This window comes from Polypterus senegalus, chromosome 5 (assembly GCF_016835505.1).
Source record: "Polypterus senegalus isolate Bchr_013 chromosome 5, ASM1683550v1, whole genome shotgun sequence".
Classification (NCBI taxonomy): Eukaryota; Metazoa; Chordata; class Cladistia; order Polypteriformes; family Polypteridae; genus Polypterus; species Polypterus senegalus.
In genome coordinates, this window is record NC_053158.1 from 149871828 (window position 1) to 149899130 (window position 27303).

Sequence of the window (27303 nt, forward strand, 5' to 3'; positions counted from 1 at the left end):
CGAGCGAGATAAAGAGAGAGAGAGAGAAGAACCATCAGCTCAGTTGTGATCACATGACGCTCAGCAGACAAAGTGTATCCATACTGCTCGTATTGCAAGACATCGCTCGTTTATCAAGTCAAAATTTATTAAAAATTTTTGCTCATCCTGCAAAACACTCGTAAACCAAGTTACTCGTAAACCAAGGTTCCATTGTATATCTATCTATCTGTATATATATATATATATATTGTGGTCCCCGGCCGGAGGACCAGAGGAGGGCGTGTGCCTCCTCCAGACCGAGAGGGGGCGTCCGTCCTGGTTATGCAGGAGGCCTCGGGTAGGGGGCTTGGAAGCCCAGCCCTGTAGGGACCCGTGGCCACCGCCAGGCGATGCCCCAGTGCCTATTTATCCCGGGAGCCCGGCACTTCCGCCACACCAGGAAGTGCCAGGGGGAAGACGACAGGGGACACCCGGACGGCTTCCGGGTGCGTAGCCGGTACTTCTGCCACACAGGGGTGTGGCCAAGACTAATTGCCGGGAAGCAGCTGGAGCCCATCCGGGTTCCCATAAGAGGGGCCGCCTCCCTCCAGTCATTGGTGGATGTCGGGAGGTAGCGACACAGAGCTGGGGAGAGGATTGGAGGCGGCCAAGAAGAGAAGGCACAGTGACTATGAGCCCTGGACTTTGGGGGAATCGGTGCAAGAAGCACTGGGGTTGATGCACGAACTTGTAAATATTGTAAATAAACAGTGTGTTGGGTGAACGTATGATGTCCATCTGTGTGTGTCCGGGCCAGCTTTCACAATATATATATATATATAGTGGGGCAAAAAAGTGTTCAGTCAGCCACCAATTGTGCAAGTTCTCCCACTTAAAAAGATGAGAGAGGCCTGTAATTTTCATCATAGGTATACCTCAACTATGACAGACAAAATGAGGAGAAAAAATTCCAGAAAATCACATTGTCTGATTTTTAAAGAATTTATTTGCATATTACGGTGGAAAATAAGTATTTGGTCACCTACAAACAAGCAAGATTTCTGGCTCCCACAGACGTCTAACTTCTTCTGTAAGAGGCTCCTCTGTCCTCCACTCGCTACCTGTATTAATGGCACCTGTTTGAACTCGTTATCAATATAAAAGACACCTGTCCACAACCTCAAACAGTCACACTCCAAACTCCACTATGGCCAAGACCAAAGAGCTGTAAAAGGACACCAGAAACAAAATTGTAGACCTGTACCAGGCTGGGAAGACTGAATCTGCAATAGGTAAGCAGCTAGGTGTGAAGAAATCAACTGTGGGAGCAATTATTAGAAAATGGAAGACATACAAGACCACTGATAATCTCCCTCGATCTCGGGCTCCACGCAAGATCTCACCCCATGGGGTCAAAATGATCACAAGAACGGTTAGCAAAAATCCCAGAACCACCTAGTGAATGACCTGCAGAGAGCTGGGACCAAAGTAACAAAGGCTACCATCAGTAACACACTACGCCGCCAGGGACTCAAATCCTGTAGTGCCAGATGTGTCCACCTGCTTAAGCCAGTACATGTGCAGGCCCATCTGAAGTTTGCTAGAGAGCATATGGATGATCCAGAAGAGGATTGGGAGAATGTCATATGGTCAGATGAAACTAAAATAGAACTTTTTGGTAAAAACTCTACTCGTCGTGTTTGGAGGAGAAAGAATGCTGAGTTGCATCCAAAGAACACCATACCTACTGTAAAGCATGGGGGTGGAAACATCATGCTTTGGGGCTGTTTTTCTGCAAAGGGACCAGGACAACTGATCTGTGCAAAGGAAAGAATGAATGGGGCTATGTATCGTCAGATTTTGAGTGAAAACCTCCTTCCATCAGCAAGGGCACTGAAGATGAAACGTGGCTGGGTCTTTCAGCATGACAACGATCCCAAACACACCGCCCAGGTAACGAAGGAGTGGCTTTGTGAGAAGCATTTTAAGGTCCTGGAGTGGCCTAGCCAGTCTCCAGATATAAAACCCCATAGAAAGTCTGTGTTGCCCAGCGACAGCCCCAAAACAGCACTGCTCTAGTGGAGATCTGCATGGAGGAATGGGCCAAAATACCAGCAACAGTGTGTGAAAACCTTGTGAAGACTTACAGAAAATGTTTGACCTCTGTCATTGCCAACAAAGGGTATATAACAAAGTATTGAGATGAACTTTTGTTATTGACCAAATACTTTTTTTCCACCATAATCAGACAATGTGATTTTCTGGATTTTTTTTTCTTATTTTGTCTCTCATAGTTGAGGTATACCTATGATGAAAATTACAGGCCTCTCTCATCTTTTTAAGTGGGAGAACTTGCACAATTGGCTGACTAAGTACTTTTTTGCCCCACTTGTATATATATATTTTGTCACGCTTGGGTCACAGATTTGCACAGAAACACAGGAGCTTGTGGAGACATGAACTTTATTCAAACACTGCAAACAAACATTTGTCTCTTTTTCAAAAGTTTAAATGTGCTCCATGACAAGACAGAGATGACAGTTCCGTCAGGAGCGGAGAATGTGAGAGAGAGAGAGAGAGAAAGAGAGAAAGAAAAGCAAAACAATCAATTCCAAAGCTGACTGGCACTGTACAAGGCTTTTAAGTAAGTGGAATACCGTGCGAGAAGTTTATCAAGTGTGACAAGTGGTACCAGGAGTGGTTGCACAGATGGATGCCGAGGAGTTATTTCAAATTGTTCAGAATGTTGCGCTTCCTTATGATCCAGAGGATGGCCCATCTCCTGTTCCTGATCAGAATGTCCCGGTTCATGACCATCGACAGTATATCCCATTGCCTCCGCTTCCGGAAAATTCTAAGAATGTGCTGACGAAGATGGGTCCTTCTGATGACCCAGAGATGCTCATTTTAGCCTTTGAACAAGTGGTGACTTTATTGGAATGGGACAAATGACACTGGGTCATTATCATAAACCCACTCCTGGTACCACTTGTCACGCTTGGGTCACAAATTTGCACTGAAACACAGGAGGTCATACAGACAGGAAGAACTTTATTCAAACACTGAAAACAAACATTTGTCTTGTTTAAAGATTTTAAACGTGCTCCTTGACAGAGATGACAGTTCCGTCTCTCAATTAAAGGTATGCAAACATATCTTCTTCTTCTTCAAAGGAGTACGCGTCAGGAGCAGGAAATGTCTGAGAGAGATAGAGAGAGAAAGCAAAACAATCAATTCGAAAGTTGACAGGCACTGTACAAGGCATTTAAGTAAGTGGAGTCCGCGCAAGAGGTTTGTCGCACATTATAGCGCAAGTAAGGTAAGGAGGGTAAGGAGCAATGTGAAGGTAGACTGTCACCTGTTTCCAGGGTTTTCTCAGGGGTATCTGTGTCCTCTGAGGGTGCCATCAACCCTCCAGCTTACAGCCAAATACCACTGACTCATTCATCACAAAATCTCCCAAACCATGAGGACCTGGGACTTGACATTTGGAATGTAGGTTACCCTTGGCCCATAGGTGCTCGCTAAGAAAGGGTTTTAAAAATTTCGTTGTCCAAGTGCAAAATTTCTTATAGTTTTTCAGACCCATTCACTCCACTTCTTTCTAAAATAAATTTCTTTAAAGTAAATTAAAAATACAAGTTTTGCTTTGATATTTTCGAGTTTCCACAAAGCGTTTATAATTTCCTATTTATTTATCTTTTTAAAATAATTTATTTAGGTTATTCCAAGATATATTAAAGCAATTAGCTCCCCTGACAGCATGGTCATCCTCCAGCCTGAGGGGAAAACTAAGAATAGTGTACAACAAAGTACTACGTTCTTAAAACATAGGCTGTTTACTCCATACATTTTTTTCAGAGGTGGTGGTAATACTCCTGGGCTTATCTTGTTCTATTACAGTCTATGTAAATGTTATTTTTGATTTAGATTTTTTTCAGATTTGGTAGATTGCTTAGGATTTGTAATTTTTTATGATCTTAAAAACCCTTCGAAAATCTATTTTTAATATAATTCATATTATAACATTTACCTTCATCTGTTTTTACTAACAAATAAATTTAGCACTTAAAGTTTACACAGTCTAGTTACTAAATAATAACATATGGGATCACTGGGGCTTTAGTCCAAAACAGGTTTTGATCATCACTGTTTAAGTCTTCTATACTTAAAACAGCTTATATTTGAGTAAACCATTTCAAGAAATAATTAGTAACCTATTTTGTTACATTTATGCGCTGAATCTTGCTTTATGACCTTAACAGGATGTATACTGTCACTCTGTATATTTTAGAACACATTTCTCATGTTGCTATCCCGTAGCAAAGCAGGGGTATTTAACTAGTATACATATATATCCATGCTGGAATAATGATTGCGTCTTTGACATGTGCATCAGCCTAAAATATATATATATATATATATTGTGAACAGGGGGGCTGAACGCACCCCTAGAAGACACAGACGCTTCTAAAAAAAACCCTCTTAAAAACGCAGATAGACTACCTTCACATTGCTCCCTTACTTGCTGGGCTTACTTGCTGCTGCTCTGTCACATATGTTTACCGTGCGGCGGTACGTATACTTAAAAGCCTGAACAGCACCTGTCCTTTTGGCTGATTGCTTTGTTTCTCTCTCCCCCGGACATCCTCTGCTCCTGTTGAGGATCCCGCTCCCTTTGTGCTCCCCTATAATGTTTGCCTATTCTTTTAAATGAGAACTAACTGCATACTGAGCTCGTTTTACTTCTGAAAGAGACATGTTTGTTTGAAGTGTTTGAATAAAGTTCCTGTTTCTACAATATTCTGTGTTTCTGTGCAATTCTGTGACCCAAGCGTGACAAGTGGTACCAGGAGTGGTTGCACAAATGGATTCTCAAGACGATGTGAATGTTCTGGATCTGGCTAGGGGCTCTGTGCTTTGCCAATGGAAACTGGACCTGGATCGCCCTGTTTGTGCTCAGTTGCAGGATTTAATTAATCTAGTTCACCACTGGTTTGAGGGGGACTCAATCAAGCGAATTGTGGAGAAAGTAGCCAGTGATGTGGTACTGGCGGGGATTTCTGAAGTTCTCTGGGTCGAGTTTTTTCGTAATGATGTTGACTTGTTCTCCACCTTCGACAAACCTTCGACAAGCTCCCAGGCTACTTGGATACTGGGTGGTGCATTTGCTTCGCCGGGGCACACTCACAAGCTGCCCGAGATCATCGCAATGAACAGTGAGCTCAGGACCCTGAACATCTAGTTTCCTCAGAAAGACAATCCCAGGCTCCTGTTGTTGCTGATGTGACCACATCTGGAGAGGCTCCTGGTGGTGAACGCCGATATGCGTATTTTCATAGTGTTGCCGAGTGCATTACTTCCGGTGTGATCAGGTCTCTGTCCTTGGAGGTCGGCTTAGCTGAGGTGTGTTGCAGTTAGCCCACTCTCACATCTTGGGTGGGCACCTGGGGGCTGATAAGACTAGAGATCATTTATCAAAATGATTTTATTGGCTGAATATGGGAAAAGATGTTGAACGATTCTGTACTTCAAGTCCTGATTGCCAGGTCGTCTCTGCTTATAAGCTTCCTTATGCTACCCTTTCTCCTATGCCTATTTTGAAAGTCCCCTTTCAACGGGTGGGATTAGATATTGTAGGCCCTCTTCCTAAGAGTAATAATGGGTATCAATATATACTTGTGTTGGTTGACTATGCAACGTGATATCTGGAAATGGCTGCTTTGAAAAAAGACAATTCCTCCACTGTAGCCAAAGCTCTGTGTGAAAGTTTTACTCGTATTGGCATCCCTAGAGAAATTTTAACTGATCAGGGCACACCTTTTACTTCTCGCGTGATGAAACAATTGTGTGACGGCCTTGCTATTAACAAATTAAGTACCACTGTTTACCATCCACTGACGAATGGTTTGACTGAACGAAGATTTTAAAACAGATGATCAGGCGAGTTGCTCACGATGACCCAACATTTTGTGACTCTGTCCTGCCTTTTATTAAGTTTGTGGTGCGGGAATCGCTGCAGGTGTTCACTGGCTTGAGTCCTTTTGAGTTGTTTGTTTGGAAGGCGCCCGTGAGGCATCTTGGATGTTGTACGTGAGGAATGGACAGGAATCAGGACAAAAGCGCGCTGGCCGAGCTTTGTGGATCGGGTAATTTCGTTGCAAGAAAGGATTTCTAAACTTTCTTCTATCACTGTGAAGCATCAGCAACGTGAGCAGGACACCCAGAAACGTCTATACGATTGGTGCTGTAAGCTCCGTGAATTCAAACCTGGTGATCGTGTTCTGGTTCTGATTCCATCTGATCTGCACAAATTCCTAGCGAAATGGCAGGGCTCTGCCATTATTGAGGAGCATATGGGGCCAGTGAATTACAAGGTTAGAATACCGGGCTGGTGCAAGCCATTACAGATTTTACATGTTAATCTCTTGAAGGAGTTGCATGACCGACAGGGGGTTTACGCTTCCTTGGCTGCTGTCTTTCAGACCGATATTGCCATTGGTGACGATTTGACTGACTCATAAAGACAGAGTTGTTAACTTTGATTGAACGGAACACTGATGTTTTTTTAGACTTGCCAGGTGTGACTAACCTTGCAGAACATAAAATCACTACTGAACTAAGTGTGTTAGGGTGCAGATGTGCCCATTTCGGATCCCTGAAGCACGATGGAATATTGTGCGTGAGAAAGTCAAACAGATGCTGGCATTAGGTGTCATTCATGAAAGTAAAGTGACTGGTGCAGTCTGGTCATATTAGTCCCAAAACAAGACGGTTCGGTTCGCTTCTGTATAGATTTCAGGCGCTTGAATAAGGTCTCTAAATTTGATCCTTATTCAATGCCCCGTGTTGACGAGATGTCGGAAAAACTGGGTCAGGCGACCTATATCTCCACGCTAGATCTCACGAAAGGTTACTGGCAGGTTCCTCTTGAGGCTGGCAGTTGTGAGAAAACTGCATTTGTGACTCCTGATGGACTTTATGAATTTACTAGACTCCTGTTTGATCTTCATGGCACGCCACTAACTTTTCAGCGTATGATGGATCAGATCTTGCGTCCTCATTCCGAATATTCCAGGGCATACCTCGATGGTGTTGTGATTTTCAGCAATGATTGGCAAATGTATTTAGAATGTCTTCAGACTGTCCTTGAAAGCATGAGACAGGCTGGCTTGACAGGTAACCCTAAGAAGTGTAAGTTGGGTATGTCTGAGACTCATTACCTGGGTTATTCAATGGGCAGGGGTTTACTCCAGCCACAATTTAGAAAACTGGAAGAGGTGCTTGCTTACCCACATTCAGAAACAAGAAACAAGTTCTTGCTTTTCTGGGGCTTGCTGGTTATTATAAAAGAATCATCCCTGACTTTGCAAATAGGGTTGCTTCTCTTTTTGATACAATACATTTTTTTTTAGCCCAAAATCACACAAGAAGTGCCGCAATGGGCTTTAACAGGCCCTGCCTCTTCACAGCCCCCCAGCCTTGACTCTCTAAAAAGACAAGGAAAAACTCCCAAAAAAAACATTGTAGGGAAAAAATGGAAGCAACCTTGGGAAAGGCAGTTCAAAAAGAGACCCTTTTCCAGGTAGGTTTGGCGTGCAGTGGGTGTCAAAAAGAAGGGGGTCAATACAATACACAGAACAGAACAAATACTCAGTAGATGATATCACATAATATGATTTGGATTTGTTTAGAGTCCTGGAGACCTCAGCCATCAAGCTGCCTCCCCCATTTAACCATTCCACAGCTGAAACAGCACTGGGCCAGCCAATCCGATGAAAGGACCCCTCTACCCCACAATTCCTGCGATCCTCCATCTGGGATGACTTTACCTTAGGCAGGCAAAACAATTTGGCAGGTAGGCCGTGGCACCAAGTGCCACATTTGAGTACTGAGAAGAGAAACAGAATAGGTGAGGGTTAGTAAAAAATTATAAGTATCATATTACTTATGTTTTAGTGCTAAAGACTAACAGAGATGCAGTCTGTACAGTTAATCAGCAGCTCTAGTCAGGATATCCTAAACTGAAGTAGTGAGTCTTCAACCAGGATTTAAAAGCTGAGACTGAAGGGACATCTCTTATAGTTGCAGGCAGACCATTCCACAGTTTAGGGGCCCTGTAACTAAAAGCTCGACCTCCCACTGTTATTTTATTAATCCTTGGAATCATAAGCAGACCAGCATCTTGAGATCTTAATGTGCGCTCTGGTTTGTAAGTCATAATAAGTTCTGACAAGTAAGCCGGACCTTGGCCATTTAATTTTTTATATTTTAAAAGGAGGATTTTGAAATCTGCCCTAAACTTAACCAGGCGCCAGTGTAAGGATTTCAGAACTGGAGTTATCTGTTTGTATTTTCTTGTTCTTGTAATAATTCTTGCAACAGCATTTTGGATTAACTGGATGCTGTATAAAGAACAATTTGAACATCCAGTGAACACTGCATTGCAGTAGTCAATCCTACTAGAAATAAATGCATGAATTAATTTCTCAGAATGGGCGGCACAGTGGAGCAGTGGTAGCGCTGCTGCCACGCAGTTAGGAGACCTGGGTTTGCATGTTCTCCCTGTGTCTGCATGGGTTTCCTCCGGGTACTCTGGTTTCTTCCCACAGTCCAAAGATGTGCAGGTTAGGTGCACTGGCGATTCTAAATTGTCCCTGGTGTGTGGGTGGGTGTGTGTGAGCCCTGTGGTGGGCTGGCGCCCTGCCCAGGGTTTGTTTCCTGTGTTGGCTGGGATTGGCTCCAGCAGACCCTCATGACCCTGTAGTTAGGATATAGCGGGTTGGGTACTGGATGGATGGATGGAATTTCTCAGAATCCTGTTTATTTATAAAGTGCCTTAACACTAGAATTACCAGAGCCTACGAAAAAACTTGTAGGTCCGTCCCACTTTAAATCGCTTCTTAAAACCGTTCTAACCTCTCCGCTAGCGTCTTTTGTTAATCTAAATGTGCTGATAAAAGAAAAGCTGCAAGTAGCCGGCTATTCCATCCCCCCAACGACTTAGAACGTGCACAAACTTCTCCCAGCTCATGCCTTGATTGATTTTCTGGGAGTGAAGTGGAGTTTTAGAGTAGAAATAATAGATCATTATTTGGAATACTGTACACGCATTGCACGTGTGTTCCGTTTCTACAGTAATCCATGTAAACACATTTTTAAAACAGAAACGTTTTTCATATTGTAGTAGTAAATGACAAAATGTAAGCATAAACTATATAATGTATAAGCCTGAAGTCCAAATATCAAACACTTTCACAAAAAGTACAAATATAACAAAACAAGTATGCTTTTATTCAAAAATATAACTGCAGAAAAAAGCCGTCTTAGCATGCCACATTGACACATACATAGTACAGCTGCCATGGTAGCGTAATGTTATCAACCGCTGACTAGTATTCAAAAGGTCATGAGTTCGATCCCGCACGATTCAGTTTTGAGAAGTAAACTGCTCTTATTCTTATTATTTTAGAATAAAAACATACATTTGATTTCAGTGTGTAACAGCCGGTGTAATTTATGATACTTGTAAAGGTTAGTTTTTTTATTCGCTTTTCATTCTCTCAGTCGTGTTCAGGATCCTTCCCTAACCCCCCTCTGAGAATGCTGTTTTCACATAAAGATGCACTACAGCTCTGCAGCGTACTTGTGACTGCATTCTCGTACCAATGCTTGCGAACTGAAGTTCCTGCGTGCACTTTTCGTGGCATTACATGTCTTTTTTTTGAGCATGCCCGTGTCGCTCAAACACAGGAACATATGTTGGTGTACAAGTATAACAAAACAAGTACACTTTTATTCTAGACTATAAGTGAAGAAAAAATAAAGCAAGTTACAGTAGGCGGTTGATACGACAGCTTATCTGGTGCAATGCTAAGAACTGCTGATTTCCGATCCGTACTATATAAAATCATCACATTCAAATATTAATAATTCCCACAAACCCTTCCTACATTCACGACATGTGTACTTGTTGTAGTGTACACAGCTCTCTGTGCTATGGTTCCTATTACACTGAATGAGCACCTGACATTGTACTTTCTTCCCTATATAAATAACATTCGAGTATAGCACGTCTCCAAATAAATCACATTTGAGCTATAGCGCGTCTCCAAATAAATCACATTTGAGTTATAGCGTCTTTATGTGAAAACAGCAGTATCAGAAGGGGGTGGGGGATCATGAACGCGACTGAGAGAATGGAACTGAATTAAAAAAAAAAAGCTAACCTTTACAATTATCTTGCATTTACACTGGCTCTTACAGACTGACTGAAATCAAATGTATGTTTTTATTCTAAAATAGTTCAGTACATGCAATATTATTTGAAAACGAACAGCATCAGATCGGGTTTGAATACGCTGGCGCTGTTACAGAAGAAGTCAGCTTATTCAGTGCAGCAGTTTCAACGCACAGTACATGCAATATTATTTGAAATCGAACAGCGTCAGATCGGGCGAATATTCAAACCCAATCTGATGCTGTTCGTTTTTAAATAATATTGCATTAGTGTGGTGATGTTTTTACATATATTATCTCTTTCATTCATCTTGCGGTTTGTAATCAGTGACCGCGTGTTTTTACCCCGATCTTGCCAGTTCGCACTTGTTGCTGTATGGTGGTGTTTATTTTGTACTCCAGGACATGCAGAGGACAGAATAGTACAGAGCAGTAAGTTCAGCGCTATATGCAATCAGACAGACAGGCAGAGAAGGCACTAGATATATAAATAAACAGGGAAGGCACTGTATAATAGATATATAAAAAACAGCTAAGGGGATAGATATATAGATAGGTAGGAAGGAAAGGCACTATATGATAGGCAGACAGGGAAGCTCCTATATAATAATAAAATTACTGTTATTACTATATAGATAGACAGGGAGTTCAGGCAGGCAGAACGGCGAAGGTTAAAAATAAATACATTTTTTCTCCAGTGGGGAATCGAACTCGGATCTCTTGGAGTACAACAAGTATGCTGCACTCTAAGTGATGAAATCTTACCAGTACGCCATGGAAGCTGTTGCAAAAGTCTTGGACCTTTTATGAAAGAGTTTATTTTCTCTTTGGATGTCAGGCTTCACACATTTTATAGTTTATGTCTATATTTTGTAACATTTATTACTAAAATATGAAAAAGTTTCTGTTTTAACATTGTGTTTACACAGATTACTGTAGGAACGGAACACACATGAAATGCGTGTGTTCCAAATAACAATCTATTATTTCCACTCTAAAGCTCCACTTCACTCCCAGATAATCGAGGCATGAGCTCGGAGAAGTTCGTGCACGTTCTGAGTCGGTGGGGGGATGGAATAGCCGGCTGCTTGCAGTTTGTTTTTATCGGCACATTTACAGGACAAAGGAGACTAGTGGAGAGGTGAGAACGGTTTTAAGAAGCGATTTAAGGTGGGACGGATCTACAAGTTTTTTCGTAGGCTCTGGTAATTCTAGTGTTAATTTCCCAACATTTTTAAGATGGAAGAAACATGATTTGGACAACTTTGTAATATGCGTTTTAAATGACATGCTAGAGTCAAAAATAACTCCTAGATTGCGGGCTGATTCAGTAAAATGAATGGTGATTCCAACTGAGTTAAATGATGACAAAATATTGTTGCGATCAGTGTCATTCCCTCCAACAATTAATATCTCTGTTTTATCTGTTTAAAAACAAGGAGTTCTCATCCATCCACTCCTTTAATTCACTAACACAACTAATTAAAGACAACATCGGAGAAACTTCATTTGATCTAAGTGAAAGGTATAACTGGGTGTCATCTGCATACGAGTGAAAATTAACATCATGTTTCCTAATGATAGATCCAAGTGGAAGCATGTAAAGTGAAAACAGTAAAGGCCCCAGTACTGAACCATGTGGGACAACATATCTCACTTCTGTGTATAATGATGGAGTACTGTCAGCACATTTCTGTACGTATTGGAATTGATTTGATAAATAAGAACTAAACCGAGCACAGTGCCTGTAAGGCCAACATCATTTTCTAGCCTGTGTAGTAAAACAGAATGGTCAATGGTGTCAAACAAAATTAGCATTATTCTGGACAAAAATTTTTAATTACCTCTCAGACAGCCTTGGACTCACAATCCCTCCTAACCCATTAACAGCTGTGTTTGGGGTTCTTCCAGAGGGGCTTAAAGTGGAGAAAGACAAACAAATTGTGATTGCATTCACTACACTGTTGGCACGCAGACTTATTCTGATAAACTGGAAGAACCCAAACTCTCCTCTTTTAAGTCAGTGGAAAACTGATGTGTTATACTATTTAAAATTGGAAAAAATCAAATACTCAGAGGATCTGTACAGACTTTTTTCAAAACATGGCAGGATCTAATCAGTAATATTTTAAAATAAGTTTATAAAGCACAGAGAATTTATTAATTTAGGTATTTTTACAAGCCTTAAATTTTACACCGTTTGGCTTGCTCTCTCTCTCAGGGGTGGGGATTGATCTGTTCTTAACATAATTCTTTTTTTTTGTAAAAACGTGATTGCTATGTATTGATTGTAATAAAATTAATAAATAAAAATTTAAAAAATAAATAAATAAATAAAGACAAGGAGTTCTCATCCATCCACTCCTTTAATTCACTAACACAACTAATTAAAGACAACATCGGAGAAACTTCATTTGATCTAAGTGAAAGGTATAACTGGGTGTCATCTGCATACGAGTGAAAATTAACATCATGTTTCCTAATGATAGATCCCAGTGGAAGCATGTAAAGTGAAAACAGTAAAGGCCCCAGTACTGAACCCTGTGGGACAACATATCTCACTTCTGTGTATAATGATGGAGTACTGTCAGCACATTTCTGTACGTATTGGAATTGATTTGATAAATAAGAACTAAACCGAGCACAGTGCCTGTAAGGCCAACATCATTTTCTAGCCTGTGTAGTAAAACAGAATGGTCAATGGTGTCAAACACTGCGCTTAAGTCTAACAACATAATTACAGTGGAGTTTCCTTCATCAGAGGATATCAGAATGTTGTTTACAACCCGCGTTAGTGCCATTTCTGTACTATGACCAGTGCGGAAACCAGACTGGAATTTCTCAAATAAATTGTAATGCGTAAGGTGTGACTGAAGCTGATTGGCGACTACTTTTTCTAGTATTTTAGAGAGAAACTGTAAAATTGAAATAGGCCTATAATTATTTAGTATGTGTAGGTCTAGGTCTGACTTTTTAAGTAATGGTTTAATGACTGACACATTTAGTGCATCAGGTACTGTGCCATGCAATAATGAACTATTGATGATGTTTAGTATAGGTGCTGCAAGAACATCCATTGCACTTTTTACTAGTTTTGTTGGCACTGGATCTAAGGAAGAAGTAGTGAGTTTCATTTTAGAAATTAAAGTTAAGACTTCCTGATCAGTTACAGGATTAAAATTACTAAAGTGCTGAATGCAATGTGAGGCAGGGTCTGCTAAGCTAGTATGCGGTTTGTAGTGTGATGCTGAGATCTGGGATCTTATATTTTTAATTTTCTCATTGAAGAAGTTCATAAAGTCTGTACTGCTAATATCTGTTGTTATTTTCACTGTAAATCTGAATTCCCATTTGTTAATTTAGCAACTGTTCTAAACAGTATCCAAGGATTTTTATTATTGCTATCTATTATTCTAGAATAGTATTCTGAGCGAGCTTTAAAGAGAGCTTTTTTATATTTTTTAACACTCTCTGTCCATGCAATTTGAAAGACATGTAGCTTTGTTGTTCTCCATCTGTGCTGCAGTTTTCGTTAAACCAGGGAGAGTTTCTGTGTGCTTTGATTACTTTTGCTTTAAGGGGAGCCACTGCGTCCAGAGCATCTCTCAAGGTCACATTATAATGTGATGTTAGCTGATCTAAATTGTTTTCCACGTTTACATTTTATGTTAACTGATGTAAATGGTTTTCCACAATTACACTCTACTTACTCAAAGTATCTATAAATTTTGAAGCAGAATTAATCTAGATGTCGCATTGTCTTTGTTTTAATCTGTGAGTGCGTTGGCAAGGGCAGGACTAAATCAATCAGTGATCGGAAATAACTTTATTTAATGGAGCAATATTTAAATTTTGAATTTCAACTTTATAAGTTATAATTAAATCTAATGTGTGGTTATGATTATGAATTGGACCTTTGACAATCTGACAAAATCCTACTGAATTTAACAAATAAGTAAAACATTTGCTAAAAATGTCAGTTTCCACATCAAATCCACATTAAAATCCCCCATCAGTACTATGTGATCATAATTTATAGCCAAATCAGATAAAAGGTTGCTAAATTCAGTCATGAACAATGAATATGGCCCTGGTGGTCTGTAGACTAGCACTGTAATTGTCTTGGAATCTATTTTAATATTTAAAATGAATGCTTTAAAGGATGTAAAGATGCCAAAATTTTTAGATATGATTTGCATTTTGTTATAATGAATTATTCCAAGGCCTCCTCCTTGACCAGAATCACTAGACTTATGAAGGAACAGGTATCCATCTGGTGACACCTCAGATAGGGGAACTTTTACTAAGCCAAGTTTCAGTGAGAAGACACAGATCAGATTTTGTATTTAATATAATATCATATACCAAAACAGCTTTACTGCCAAGAGAGGGAATGTTCAATAAGCAGCATTTAAAGCTGCATGCTTCTTTCTGAACTGGTGATATATTTTTGTTTTAAGTAAATTTCTATTACAGATGCCCCTGGTGGAAGGTCTGGTTTTATCCATTGGTCTAATTATACACCTCATCTTACTAGAGGCAGAAAGAACTTCCCTGTTTTATGGACAGAAGCTTGTGAACATTCCTTTTGTGATTTGAAAACTGCTTTGTGTTCTTTTCCAGTTTTGTGGAATCCCGATTTCTCTAAGGATTTTGTTCTACAGACGGACGCAAGTGTATTTGGTTTAGGCTCCATCCTGTCTCAGGTTTTTGATGGGGAAGAGACACCCTATTACTTTTTTGAGTAGAAAATTGCTTCCACGGGAACGAAATTATTCAACTATTGAGAAAAAATGTTTGACGATTAAATGGGCTGTGAAAGTGCTTCGTTTTTACTTATGGGGTCGAAATTTCACATTAGTGACTGATCACGCTCCACTTCAATGGTTATACCGTCAGAAAGATATGAACTCTCGTCTCATGAGATGGTTTTTAAGCTTGCAACCTTATAGTTTTACTGTCAGGCATCAACCTGGCTCTGAGCACATTAATGCTGATGTCCTGTCATGCCTGTTTGAACCTGGTTTGGAGTGTCTCTTAATTCTCGAAAATGTGAATAAAGCTGACGGAGGTGGTGTGAGCAGGGGGGCTGAATGCACCCCTAGAAGACACGGACACTCCAAAAAAAAAAACCCTCTTAAAAACGCTGATAGACTACCTTCACATTGCTCCCTTGGTTTCTGGGCTTACTTGCGGTTGCTCTGTCGTGTGATATGTTTCTCGCACTGCGGTATGCATACTTAAAAGTCTGAATAGCACCTGTCCTTTTGGCTGATTGCTTTGTTTCTCTCTCCCCCAGACATCCTGTGCTCCTGTTGCGGGTCCTGGTCTTGTTGTGCTCCCCTATGATGTTTGCCTAGTCTTTTAAACGAGAACTAACTGCATACTGAGCTCATTTTTGCTTCTAAAAGAGACATGTTTGTTTGAAGTGTTTGAATAAGGTTCCTGTCTCTACAATCTCCTGTGTTTCTGTGCAATTCTGTGACCCAAGCGTGACTACATATATATATATACCCTGACCCGACACAGATTGGACACAATTTATTTTCTTCAACTGGTAGGCACATCCTCCCTGTGTCCCCCAGCCACAACACAGTCCCCAAAGACCAACACACAAAAGCAAAAGCGCTCCTTCTCTGCACCACCACTTCTCTCAGGCAACCTTGTCCTCCTCCACCCAACTCTGGCCACGGAGTGGTGGTTGCTGGCTCCTTTTATTGGGCACAAATTCGGCTACACTTCTGGGTGTGGAGAATATGCTGCCCACACAGGCTCTGGAGTCCCAGCTGCAGCACTCCCTGGCAGCGCCTGCAGAACCCAACAGGGCTGCACCCAACTCCAATTCCCATGGAGCCCTGCGGGAAACCGAGGCACCACTCTAACCCAGGGGGGCTGCCATCTAGCATCTTCAGGGCTGTTTCCACTATACACTATATCCCAATATACAGTGAAAGGGGCCAGTCATGGACCCCAGCCGTACACCACAATATATATATGCATATATATATATATATATATATCTATATATATACTGTACATATATATATATATATATATATATTGTGAAGGATGGCCGGCCATTTATCCCGGCCAATACCCCCAAGCCGCCAGGTGGAGCCCTCCTTGCAGCGTGGAGGTCCCCAGAAGACCAGCAGGACATCATGGACATTGGAGTTTTTATGCAAAGCCCTGCTGGATGCCGTGGGGGCCACAGGAGGAGCTGCAGGGAGGACCGAGGGCTTCTTAGGTGCCCTGTGACCGGAGGTTCGTCACAGGAAGGCGTCGGACTTCGGGTTGAAGAAAGGACTATTTACCCTGACCCGGAAGGAATAAGGACTTGTGGACTATTGGGCAGAAACACTTCCGGGTCAGGAGATATAAAAGGACTGTGGGAGCTCCCAGACGGCGAGCTGAGCTGGGTGGAAGGGTGGCAACGCGTCTGGGAGCTGGAGGATTGGTTTATTGTATTTGAGATTTATTATATGAGTATTGTGGTAGAGAGTGTGCTTTGTGCACTGTGGAAGAAAAATAAAGTCAACATTTGGACTTTTACCTGGTGTCAGGAGTCGTGGACAGGGGTTCAAGGGAGCGAGAGTGCCCCCTATCGTTCACAATATATATATATATTTATAGCAGTATTTTGATGTTCAGTTTTTATTTCAAATGCAAAAATGTTTTTGTTCTGTCTACAGTAATGTATACTCATGGGCAGAGAATTGAATGGGTTGCAATTACTTGGTGGTAGCCATGTTGGAACTATATACAAGTTGCAGATGAAAATATCTTTTCCTTGGGTAAAAAAAAAATATATAATTTAAGAGTTAAATATATTTACTTTCTATGTATGTTTCTGGAAGACACATAAATAAATCACCGATTTCTAGCAGGAGGTTTCCAGCAAGCTTTGTTCAGCTACTGAATAATCTGGAGTAGGTTTGAGAACAGGGCAGAACAGCATATGAAAAGAATACAAATTTAAAAATTTATATTGCCTTGTCAAAAGAAACTCTAAGTAAAAATACATACCATAGACTGAGCAATTTTCTGGATGAGTAAGAAACATGCATTTCCAATCGGTAGAGTAGATTTAAGTATTAACGACTTTTAAGGCTTTTTAGCATAATGAAAAGATTTCAACTGCTACTCACAGTGGATTCCATTTCTCGGTTAGAGCCTAGTGTCCAAAAGTCAGAATGGGTGAGTAATATTTTTCCTGCTTTGACAATCAACTTGTCTCATAGCTTTTTCTCATCTAAGATATATTTGAACTGAAAAAAAATGTTCACCTTTGTTTAAAATATAACACAATGTAGCATATAACATACCAAATTCCAAAATGATCATTTCTAAAAGTAATAAAAAAAACTTTGCCAGATGCTGTTGTCTGGGGTGCTGCCCAAAGTCCAGAAATCTCTGCAGGCTGTAATATTGCTGAATTTTGTTAGCTTCTTACAATACTCTCCACAGGGGTCCTGTTCTGTTAACAGAGGCATACGTAATATATAACAGTATATGACCACATATAATAGGAACACCAAATTTCGATTCTTCAATGGATTCTCACTGGTCTGAGGGTGCCACTTCTGATGCCTGAAGTATTTTCATGTGTAAATGGGTATCTAGAATGCAGAGTGGATAACCTTTTATACTATAAATATATAAATATATATAGTGTTCTTGTAAAATTCACATAACAATCAATTTGTCAAACTTACCAAGAATTGCTGACTTAATGTGTTGACAGTAATTTTGTGCAGATCCAAAAATTTGTGACCTTTCTCTAACTGCAGTTCCAGGAGTTTTCTGTTAGTTAACTCATTTTGGTGATGGAGCATGTTTTTCATCATGAAAACATGAGTGGATGGAGCCATATTGCTCAGGAAAAAGTTCTTTCTTTGCATACTTGTAAACGACTGCTCAGCATCCTGACTGTTTAGCCAGCCCTCAAGTTCTGGAACCAGGTGTATCCTGCAAAGAAAATCCCTTGGGTCTTTTGTATTAGCCTCATGTAGCTAATTATAGAGAATATAGTGATGGGAAGAACGAGTCACAGGATGGCCATTGGCATCAGGTGTTTCAAGCTTTTCAATAAGCCAAGGAGAGATACCTGTAGACATCCCATCTGAGCTGCATCAATATCCTATGCATTTGTTCAGCTATTCTCCCTTCATTTGGATGGAAGGGCATAATATTTGGGAATTGAAAATTTGCATGTGTCACTAAACCACATGCACAATCAAACACTGAAACGTTCGGCTAATGTTTCCAAGAGAGAAGATCTGTGTAATCTCTGGGACTCTGCACGCAAATTAAATTTCAGGCTATATACAATGCTATGTGGACATAAAATGACAGATTATCCACCTAGACAAAAATGTAAAATAAAATAATCTTACCTTTTTATTCTGTATCCATCATCACTTGTTTCCAAATGAAAATGAATCTTACCCGAGGCTCCCCAAATTTTCTGGAACACCTTGTCTTAAGTATGCCTGTTCTTAATCTATGTTTGCAACCTTAACAGATGATCCATATGGAATCCTTTGCTGTTGACATGGCACTCCTTGCAGAGTTTTCATATACAGTAGTTCCAACCTGTTATGAATTGATTTAAATATAAATGTACAGGTACTTGTTCAGTTGCAATTGCATAATGAATAATAGATAAAAATGCACTGTTTTGACAAAGATGTATTTCTTTAACAAAAAGCAGTACTTAAGTGTACATTGGATGAAACAATTTACCATTTGTTTCATTAGCTCACCAATCACATTACTCTTGCAGGAAACTTGATGCTCAAAAAACTTTGTAGAGTATCTACAACTCTTTTGGTAGAGACAAGATTCAGTAAAGATTGATAAATTATAAAACCACACCTTTAGTTACATACTGTATATACAGTATGTACACATGCACACATACAGTATATAATTAATACATATTTTTTTTTACTTTTTTTTTTTTAAATAGCAAAATTGTCTACATGTCATTTAACATTAAGTGCAAATACCTGTAAAGAGTTTCTCAAGTTCAAACACATATGCAAGGTAAGAACTTTATGATTGTCAAAATTCTGAAGACCATTCTACCACTACTGATACCTATTGGTTATGAAGGACTGAGGACACTGTTTGTAATATGTTGATACATCTAGCAAAATCATGAGAAATGCAAATCATACAAGTGAACATTTGTAATAACAGCATGAAGGAAAACTAAATCTATACTAAAAAAGGCAATGCCCTCACTGACTGACTGACTAACTGACTGGCTGACTCACTCACTCACTCACTCACTCACTCATCACTAATTCTTCAACTTCCCATGCAGGTAGAAGGCTGAAATTTGGCGGGCTCATTCCTTACAGGTTACTTACAAAAGTTAAGCAGGTTTCATTTCGAAATTCTACGCGTAACGGTCATAACTGAATCCTACTTATGTACATATATATATGTTCATAGCCTGCAGCTCGGTCGCCGTGTGAGGCAGAGTTGTGTCCCCCAACACCACGCCTCCCACGTAGTTGGCTGCCTGTCTATATTGCGTCCCCCATCCCCATGCCTCCCACATAATTGACTGCCTGCCCATATAAGGCCGTCCGCCAGCAGCAATCCAAGCTGTGAGAAAACAGTAAAAAGGAGGCATGTCAGACGTCATGGCACATTTTCTGATGCAGCTAGACGGAAACAACTTCATGATGCTGCCGCCAAATACTCGCAGAAAAATCCACAAGTTAATAGATACCCTGTCGCTTAATACTTGCAGGCAAATCCACAAGTTCATAGAGACACTGCCGCTAAATACTCGCAGGCAAATCCACAACTTCATAGAGACTCTGTCGCTAAATACTTGCAGGCGATTCCACAAGTTCATAGACACGCTGCCACTAAATATTCGCAGGCAAATCCACAACTTAATACCGGGAATGCCTTTTAAACATCTTAGATTCACGAGTAGCAATTTGGGTAGTGAACACTTCAATGAATGAAACCTGTTATCTTTACAACAGTTGACAAACACGGAATGTAACTTGGACACAACACGTCCTCCAAATATGAACCTAATTGAAAGAAATACTGATAATCAAATCCTTGATGACAACAACACTCATAACAGTGACAAAACAATTACATTGACAATCATGTTACATTATTTTTAAAATGTTTCCTTTTCTTTTTCATAACTTCTTCAACACACTACTTCTCCGCTGCGAAGCGCGGGTTATTTTGCTAGTGTAAAATAAAATAGACTTTATTTCATTTCATTGACAACAACAGTTCTGGCATTTTTAGTTATGAGAACTGGGCTAATAAGTTTTGGGTGTGAAGAACAAAAAACAACTTGCTTCAGAAGGAATTAAATGTTTGAAATAGTTTGAAACTTCAGAGAGCTTTCCCAGTTCAAATGGAACAATCTTTTTTCCTTCATAGATGTTTCAAACAATACATTCCAGCTTGTCCAGAGTTGGAGGGTACTGTCCAATTAGCTGAGGAGAAGCCTGATCTACTGAAGCTTCTAAATGCGTTTCAGACAAGTCTTTTTTTATTTGAAACAAGTGCCATTTGGCTATATTCTTATGAGAGCATGATAGGCATGACTTTGAAGAAGGACAATGCTACATGTTAGCTTTTAAGTTATATGTCACCATTATCCTTCCAAGTCAACAATAGTGCTTAATTTTTGGTTCATATATGGATACAGTGAGGATGTCAGAGGAAATTTCCAGATCAACTAGGATAGACAGTGGAAAACATGCTATGCATGCTGCCTTCTGTCCCTTCAAGCATTTTTGTTTTTTAGACTCCCCAAACCATTTTGTGAGAACCATTTCTTACAGAACTGCCTTGTCAAGGTGTTCCTCTACTGTTGTGTTTGCACAATAATCTAAGGAATGAATATGCTCACACATGCTAGAAACGAATCCATTCCTTTTTGCATAAAGATACAACAGTTGATGATGATATGGTAACACCTTTACACGATTTGATGGGAGAAATTATATTGTGCTTTTGTAAAATGGTTTTCGCACAGATAGGGCAATGAAAATGGCTCCCTGTCTTGCAGGACAGATTATGCTTACATATTAAATGATCTAAAAATCAAAACAAAACACATTATTGATTTGCATATGTGTAAGTCTTGAAAAGCACACTACAATGTAGATAGGCTAATCATATTATGGCCACATACCTTTAAAAAAACTGCTTTTTTCATATATTGGACAATATGCTTCTTTGTCCTAGACTGTTTAGTGGGCTTATATTTAGGACAAAGTGAACGGTGGAATTGATCACAGAATGATGTGCATCGTTTCAATGGCGGTGGTGATTTCGTAGTACAAACTGAGAGATAGCTCTAGAACAAAAAAAAATAAATGGGGATTGTTTTGGTGTCATATATTAGAAATAAATTAAACAAAAAATCTTAACATTTTGTATTTTATAGTATATGTTTTATATATCTGGAGAAGTATGAGTCGTCTTCATCTAGCAGTGGATTTATAATGGCTCAAATAATAATGATGACACCTTGAGAAATATGAACCCAAAATATGGATCAAAGCTTGCTGTTGTAAAATTCAGCTAATTGCTCAATGAGAGGTTGGGATGTAATGTTACAGAGAATTTTGAAGGTAAAATCTGAGCAGTAAAATTGAAAGAATGAAGGGAGGGAAAATTTTATATGACACATTTGTCTTTTTTTGTGGCGATACCGTAGTTTGGCATGAATTGTCTGGCTTTAAAGAGGGAAGAAAAAAATAAAGCCTGTGTGTTATATACACGTGCCTCTGCGTGGTCTGTGCCGGGTCGGGCGCTATATAGCGCCTTTTACTATAGATATATATATATATCACCCAGTATATATTGAGTTCACCATTATCTTGTTTTGAAGTTCAGGCATAGGCTACTCTGTGTTATGACAAAAATGTTTAATCATTTGAAACTGAGGTCCCTAACCCTGCTAAGGGCACCATTTTGTGTGATGAAGAAAAGCCTATTGATTTTTACCTCTTATGAGACTGTGTGTGTACCTGTGAAATACTACCTTGGGGATATCATTGAACTGTATAAAGCTTCTGATGATTCGTAAACTCTATATCTTCTTATTGTGTATTATTTTATTCCATTTTAGCAACACTATTGGGATTACCTCTTTTATGTGAGACACTGCTTACATCAAAACACCATCCTCTTTTCTTTACAGAAAGGTCACTTATTTGAAACATTAGCTGTCACCATAAAAATATAATAAATACAGTGCACCACAATTTCAAAGCACTCTGGTGTTAGCATCCTTTGCAGACAATCCAGCTGTTTTTAACACTTATTAGTTACAGAGAAAGGCTATTGCAATTGGCAAGTGTTACTCTGAATCTGGAATAAAAAGTGTTTATTTTAAATTACAGGTTTATAACAATAAATCATTTTATAAAGCAAGACAAGCCTAGAAAGGTTTGGCTGTTGAAGTAAGAAAATGTAATCTGATATGTTTCTAATTAGAGTTGTTAATAAACTTTTCTCTCACAGTCGCACTTTTTGTAAATCCAGTTTTTCTTGGAATTAGACTAAATACACAAATAATTCTCTAAAATATCACTGTACACTATAGGATTATGAGCAAACAGGATGAACATTTTGGTCTCGTCCGATCGAGAGATGGACGTCTGAAGTGGAGCTCCGCTAGCAGTGGTGCTATTTTTCATATTATTTGCTTATTATTCTGAGATATCCTGTATTTATTCAACCCGAGAGGGACTGCTACAGTATATGTAAACACATATAAACATGGCCAACAAGAAGGGGGGTCCGAAAGAATCAAGACTAAAGCTACATCCAAGCTGCGATCAGCAAGCCCTAGTTCGAGATACGGCCTCTCAGAGACAGACCTGGATCAGATGGGCGAAAGTACAGACTCCTCGGGACCACGGTCCGCTACATCGTCGCCGGCTGAGAGCGAAAAGGGGAGAAGGTGCGATCGTGAGTGCAGATGTGGATAGCTCGCCGATTGGAGAGGATTACCTGAAACTGGAAAAGGCCGGGAGGTCCGCGGCTTCAGTTACGCAATTACGGGACTGGAGCAGCGGGACACCGCTTCAGCAGAGTCTGCTGCTTCATCTACGGTACAAGAAGGCACATTTGAGCTATCTGAACTGAAAGTGTTGCTCGCTGAGCTCACGCAAGATATAAAGAAAAGCGAGAAGGCTAATGAGAAAGCAACGGCAAAGGCACATGAGAGACTGAAACAGGAGATGAAACAGGAGATGAAACAGGCCAATGAATGGCTGCGACAGGAAATCCAACAGGCAAATGAAAGGCTGCGACAGGAATTCCAACAGGCAAATGAAAGGCTGCGTCAAGAGGTACAACTTGAACTTCGACAGGTGCTGGGTAAAATTGAAGAGCGCATTGAGAAAACTCGGTTAAACTGAGCACGCTTGCTGATCAATTGGAGCATCTTAATGAGACATTCACGAATCGGATCGAAATGGCGAACATCAGCTGCCAGTGCCGAGGAAAGAGCAGTAAATGTCAGTTCGGAATGTAAAAAACTCGGAGAAAAACTTGGAGACAGACTGGCTGCTTTAGAAGATGGGAGTAGAAGGTATAATGTCAGAATTGAAGGCCTGCCGGAGAATCGAGAAAGTTCAAACCCTGTGAAATTCGCAACTGAACTTTTTTCTAAAATAATCGGGGGCGACTTTAAAGCAGAATCTGAGATAGCAGCGCTTACAGCGCGCGATCAAACACCGTCAGACCCGACCAAGATCTTTTATAGTTCGTTTTGAACGATTATCATTTAAGTTAGAGGTGATGGAACTCCTCAGAAAAAAGGAAGATATTATATATGAAAATAGCCACATTCGTGTCTTCCCTGACTTCTCTCCAGCAACAGCTATTAAACGCGCAGCCTTCTATAATATTAAACAGCGGCTACGGCAAGCCAATGTCAAATACGCCTCCTGTATCCGCAAAACTGAAAGTGGAATGGCAGGGTCATTTCTATGTTTTCGCTAGCAAGGAGGAAGCAGAAAATGAATTAAGAAAGCTGATCCCGGCACTATTCTGATACATAATTGTGAGTCATGGCGGTAAATGATAAAGCTAGGATTAATAATCTACTGTCTGATCTATTTGTTTTAAAATACGGGTTTTTTATCAGCATATATTCTCATATTCTTATTATTACTTACTTATTATTATTATTACTTATTACTTATTATTACTTAGTATTACTAGGGCGCTAAATGTTTATGTTTTATTGTGCTTAATTACGTTTTCCTCCTCTTTTTTTCTTTTCTAATTATTTCATGTGTACCCTAAATGAGACTGTTCAATATCATACCCTTGGTTTACTGTTATTGCTATTACTGCATTAAGACTTGTTATGCTTATTTTGGACACATCTTTAACACCATCACCTGGGTTTATTATCTTGGGGTATCATCTTAATGCACTAAAATTGCTGAAGATTATATATATATATATATATATAAGTGCAAAATTCTTTTTTTTTTTTTTTTCCTCTTTTAAAGACTATATTGGTAACAGATATCTCTATCTTTTAACCTTAAAGCGCCACTGCATGGGGGCTTGATGTGCTTTGGACGTGCTCTGTCTCTGGGTATGTCAGAGGACTGGGACTGCATGAAGTGGGTTTTAGCCTCACCTGGGGAGGCAAAAGGGAGGGTGGGGGTTAAGGGGAAGAGAAAGAGAGCAGGCTTGATCTATATCTAATCTATCATCTCAATCTTTATAATTATAACTATCAACGTAATAATAAGCTGCATGGCAACAACTCTTGGGGAATAGGAAATTAAGACCTAAACTATTTCACTTCCAGTTAAGACTATAAAATGACATCAAAAACTCAGAATCAGTGTCTCCATGATGGGACAGTTAACTTCGTAAGCTGGAATGTTAAAGGCCTGAATCACGAATTAAAGAGAAAGAAAGTACTTTCTCACCTAACAGGTCTAAATGCTAAAATAGTATTTTTACAGGAAACCCACTTACTAAGTAAGGATCAGTTCCGCTGCAAAAGACTGGACTGGCCAAATGTTCCATTCTAGTTTTACAAAGAAAACTAGAGGGTGGGAATTCTCATACATAGAACAGTACCATTTGTAGCATCAGATGTAGTATTGGATCCTGAAGGGAGATATGTGATGGTCATGGGAGACTTATCTAACTGTAAAATGATTTTGATAAATGTTTATGCACCTAATGTTGATGATAAGGAATTTATACAAAATTTATTTGCATCCATTCCCAATCTGAACACTCATAAACTTATAATGGCTGGGGACTTTAATTGTGTTCTAAATCCACTTTTAGATAAGACTTCCTCCACAGGGGGAACGGCAACTAACACCGCAAAGATAATTACAAAGTTTATAACTGATCACAACTTATCAGATCCCTGGAGGTTTTTAAACCCAAATTCAAGAACATATTCTTTCTACTCACCAGTACATCATTGCTACTCAAGGATTGATTACTTCTTTATAGATAATAACTTCTTGCCTAAGATTAAATCTTGTAAATACGATGCTATTGTTATTTCAGACCATGCTCCGATGATCTTGGAGCTGAAATTACTAAGCCCCATACACTCACCCGCAGATGGCCTCAATCCGCTTCTATTAGCTGACGAGAATTGTACTGAATTTATATCCAAACAAATCAATTCTTTCTAGAGACAAATACATCCCCTGAGATCTCTGCAGGAATACTCTGGGAAACTCTTAAGGCCTTCTTAAGAGGACAGATTATCTCATATCTTTCCCACAGAAATAAATCCGAAGCGAAGAAAGTAGCAGAGATAAAAAGCGAAATTACTAAAATAGATGAAGAACATGCCAGACTACCAAGCGAGACTCTACATAAGAGGAGGCAGGCTCTACATTCAGAATTAAACCTCTTGACAACTAAAGAAACTGAACAACTAATTTACAAATCCAGACATCATTATTATGAACATGGAGAGAAAGCTAATAAGCTTTTAGCGCAACAAATTCACAAGCAAGATGTAGCAACGCAATCTCGTAATCACTAACACGAACGGAGATAAAATCATCGAACACAAAAATATAATGTACACTTTTAGAGACTACTATAAATCCCTATATACTACTGAGTTTAAAGAAGACAATATACAATCTAATGCATTTCTGGATACATTACAGATACCACAAATTGACGCTTTTAGTGTGGAGGAACTCGATAAACCTCTGTCATTATCAGAATTACTGGATGCTATAAAGTCACTCCAAGGTGGAAAAGCAGCAGGCCCTGACGGCTACCCTGCAGAGTTTTACAAGAAATTCTCCGCTCAGCTAGCTTCCCTTCTATTAGCAACATTTACAGAAGCCAGAGATAACCAATCTCTTCCACAAACCTTTCGCCAAGCACTAATCACTGTCTTTCCAAAACAAAATAAGGACTTATTACAATGTGCATCATACAGACCAATTTCACTTCTGAATAACGACGTTAAAATACTCTCTAAAATCATAGCTAGAAGGATGGAGAAAGTGCTCCCTCAGTAATATCACAAGACCAAACTGGATTTATTAGGGGCCGACACTTATCTTCAAATCTTCGACGCCTGTTTAATGTAATATACTCACCAACTAAATCAAACACCCCAGAAATATTATTATCATTGGATGCAGAAAAAGCATTCGACATGATTGAATGGAAATACCTTTTACTATTTTGGAGAAGTTTGGGTTTGGCCCAACATTTGTGCATGGATTAAATTACTGTATACTAACCCAGAAGCTTCAGTTTGCATCAATAACATTTGCTCAGACTACTTTAAACTAGAACGTGGCACAAGACAAGGATGCCCTTTGTCACCACTGCTGTTTGCAATTGCCATTGAACCACTGGCAATACATTGTCGAAATACTGATCAGATAAAGGGGATTAGCAGAGAAGGACTGGAACAGAAAATCTCATTATATGCAGATGACATGGTACTGTATATATCGGACCCAGAAAATTCTGTGCCTGCAGTCTTAGCAGCACTCACAGAATTTCAAAAGCTCTCTGGTCTCAGAATTAATCTGAATAAAAGTGTACTCTTTCCGTTGAATT